Here is a 4113-nt window from a genome sequence, read left to right on the forward strand (position 1 = left end):
CGGGCTGAAGGACCAATCTGGTTGGGGGGGGCTCGCCCGCCGCCAGGCCACGCCCCTCGCCCGGCTCCGGACGTTGGAGCAACAAGTGAAGTCCGGGAAGGGCTGGAATTTCGCGGGCGCGCGCCCTGCCAACTGTGCACCCCGTGGGCGACCCCTGTACGACGCTGGATCCAGCCAAGGGACGCCCCCTCCCTGCCAGGGACCCTAGGAATTCGGCCCTGTGAGGTGAGTGCGATCCTGGGGTCCCCCGCCCTTCTTTCTCCAGTGGCCAGATTGAGGCCGTGGGAACTCAGAGAGCATTGCGTGATGCCTCCCGCGTGTCAGGGGCCACCCCTCCCCCCTCCTCCCCCTCCGCCCCTCCTTACCCTCTCCCCACTCCGCGTGAGGGTGATGGAGCCAACTTGGACCCAGCATTATGAGCAACTTGCCCTGACCTGTGTCATGCCACTTTAACCTCCCAGCACTGTGTATCACTTTATCCTCCCAGCACTGTGTATCACTTTATCCTCCCAACACTGTGTATCCCTTTATCATACCCATTTTACAGATGAGAAAACCGAGGCCCAGAGACAGTCATCCAGGGACAGTGCAGGGGCCAACTCTTGGATCTCTGACTCCTGGATCAACCCCTTCCTGAAGGTGCTCACTTGGATTTTCACCACCCCCCACCAAAAAAAAAAAATCCTTTATTCTCTTTGTCTATAAACCAAGGTCTCAAACTCAGATGGTCCCAGGGGCCAGGCAGGAGGTAAATGCCTCTGCTAAAAAAGTGACAGCATGCCCTGCCTAGAGGGAGCAGAGCTTTACCTTGGGGGAGACCCACCCACGTATTCACAGATCCGTGGGGATTCCAGACTGTAGACAAAGTGTCCTGCCTCTTAAAAAAAAAACCTCTGGACCAAATAAAACCCAATGGAGCCATATCCAGTCCAGGGGCCACAAGTTTGCCACCTCTGCTAAATTATGTGTGTTGGGGTGGGAATTCTGGAACCTCCGGAAAGAACATGGAAATAATTGGGTGTCTGTGACTAGTGCATTTTTTTTCTTTTTTTTGAGAGGGTCTATACTAGCACTGTGTGATAGAGCTTTCTGAGATTAGAGGAATGTTCTAGAACTCTGTGCCACCCAATATAGTGGCCACTGGCACCATATGGCTGTTGCCCACCAAGAAACTGAATATACATATTTAAGTAACCACATGCAGCCTGTCCGATTCCTAAGTGGCTCTGAAACCCACAAATGATTAAAGCAGTTATATAAAATTATAGCAGATAAAAATTTCGCATTTGCGGCAGGCCTTTTTTCCCACTCATTCATTCATTTTTCCTACTCATTCATTCAACAATTCTTCCTGAGCTGCTGTGCTGGGGAGGGGAGCACAGAAGTGAGTAAAATAGATCCCAGCCTTGTGATGCTCACCACCCAGTGGGGAAATGGATGATAAACTAGATAAATGAGTGAAATGCATAACGGGTCAGGTGTTGGTAAATGCTACCAAGAAAAGCAAAGAACTGGGATTGAGAATGTGGGGGCTACACTTTTTAGTAGGGTGGTCAGGTGTGGCCTTTCAGAGTGCCATTTGAGCACAGAAATGAGGGAGGAGAGGAGGGAGCCCCATAGAGATCTGGAGAAGAGTATTCCTCATGACGGCAACAGCACGTGCAAAGGCCCTGAGGCTGAACCACGCCTGGTGGATTGGAGATGCAGCCAAAACCCTACGTGGCTGAGTCAGAGTGAGGGGAGGGAGAGCACTGGAGGAGAACGGGTCTGTGATGTGTAGAGCTCAGAGAGGTAAAGTGACTTGTCCAGGGTCACACAGCTGGAAACTAACCAGGAGATATGCCTGGTAGCCTTCAGCTTCCAAGTGGCCTTCAGTGCTGGGATGTGGTCAAAATATCCCTGGTCAAGGGGATGTAACTCAATTCTGATCTGGAAAATAAAGTCCTGATGATTTTGCCCCACATCTTCTGAACAAAAGGAGAGCAGCCTCGCTCACCTTCTTCCCTGGTGTGGAGATCAACCCCACCTCCAGTCCCTTGTGAGCCCAGTCAAGGGTGCACGTGTAGGTGGGGGAGGGGAAGGAAAGGTGGCCACACCATCAGCTCTTAGCACCACTGCCCCTTCCTCCTGGAAGCCTTCCTGCCTGCCTCCCCAGGCTCCCCCAGGCTAAGGTTGCCAGATAAAATACAGAATTCCCGATTAAATTTGAATTTCAGGTCAACAACAAATACCTTTTGGGGGTTTAAGTGTATTCCATGCAATATTTGGGATATACTTATACTAAAAAATTATTAATTGTTGATCTGAAATTCAAATTGAGCTGGGCATCCTATTTATTTTGTTGTTTTTACTAAACCTGACAACCCTACCCCCAAACCCATGTCCACTTCTCTGCCCCAGCCATGTCTTCATGAAAACTCTGTCACTTCCCAGCCTTGAGGGGCTCCTTGAGGACAGCACCTGTCCAGGAGTCCTAGGGTGGGAGGTAAGAAATAGCTGCTGTTTCTGAGCTATTTCATTACGTTATTCAGAGGCCAGATTTGGATTTCCCCCATTTTCTGGATGAGGAAGCTGAATAATCAAGAGGTGATGTAGTTTTCCCTGGGACACATAGCCACAAATGGGTGGCTGCGGGATTTGGACCCAAGGTCTTTGTTTCTAAGTTCACTGTCTGCTGCTTCCTCCTCCTCTTCCTCCTCCTCCTTTTCCTCCTCTCCATCCCCTTCCAGTGGAAAGGCTCTGAAAACTCCCCAGAACTTTTCCACTGAAACCTAGGCGAGGGAGAGGCAGGCAAGCAGTGTGCCACAAGGCGGCGCTGCTGGTCCCAGATTGGTGTCCTGGTCAATCTGCCTTCTGACCCTCCCTCCGTCCATCCATCCATCCATCCATCCGTCCATTCATCCATTTATCAAGCATCTCCTATGATGTGTGAGCCAGGCCTGGCTGTGAGGACCCAGCGATTCACTGGATATTCAGTTATTCAACACAACAATTATTAAGTGCCTGCTGTATGCCAGGCCACTGCCAGGTAGCTGTGGGGACCCAGTCTCGACCTCTGCCTTTGCAGCACTCATAGTCCAGTGGGGAGACCCACATGGGATCAACAGGGCCCCTTTAAGAACTTCACGGGGGAATTCCCTGGCGGTCCAGTGGTTAGGACTCCAGGTTTCCACTGCAGGGTTCAATCCCTGGTCAGGGAACTAGGATCCCACATGCCACGAGGCGTGACCAAAAAAAAAAAAAACCAAAAAAAACACACAAAACAACAACAGCAACAAAAAACCTTCACGGGCCTGAGGCACTTGACGCCTCCCTTCATGAAAAAATATTACAAATGATCTCTTACAATTGAATTGGTATTATTTTATTCATTGTTTCTTTTGATTTTAAGAGAAATTAAAATGAAGCCATTTTGTGGGTTCCTGAAAGTGCTGTGGACTCGGGGTCTCCTGTGTCTGATGACAAGTTGCCTCTGGCGACCAGGTGGATAAAATAGAAGTGGTCAGGGCTGTGATGGGGATGCTCAGGCATGGTGGAGCCCAGAGGAGGTGCTGGACTTAGGTGTGGGTGGTGGTCCTGGAAGGCTTCTAGGAGGAGGCGATGTCTAATCTGAGGCCTGAGAGATGAAGTCAGGTGAAGGTACTGGAGAAGCTGTTCCAGGCGGAGGGAACAGAGAGGGTGAAGGTGCAGAGTGAGGCTGGAGGGTAGACCGTGGCCAGGGGAGGGGGAGTATCGGTGGGGGAGAGATGGAGCTAGACAGGTTGGCAAGGGCCAGGCTAACAGAGTCCTGAGGGCACTGGGGAGCCACAGAAGGTTCTGGAGCAAGGTCAGCAGGGGCATGTTAGAGCATTCGAAAGCTATCTTGGGCCATTCTGTGGATAAAGGAAAACTGGGAGAGGAACACGAGCGCACCTGCTTCAGGTAAGTCTTGAAAGGTGGAAGGGGGGTGTGCAGGAGGCTGTTCCAGAAACAGTGATGATTATTCATTCCAGAATTATTTATTAAATACCTCTTGTGTACCCTGCTCAGGATATAGCAGTGAACCAGACAGAACATCCCTGTCCTCACGGAGCTGATGTCCTAGTTGGGGAGACAGACCACGTGCAACAGTCA

Source organism: Balaenoptera physalus (assembly GCF_965194825.1).
Source record: "Balaenoptera physalus genome assembly, chromosome: 3".
In the NCBI taxonomy this organism is placed as follows: domain Eukaryota; kingdom Metazoa; phylum Chordata; class Mammalia; order Artiodactyla; family Balaenopteridae; genus Balaenoptera; species Balaenoptera physalus.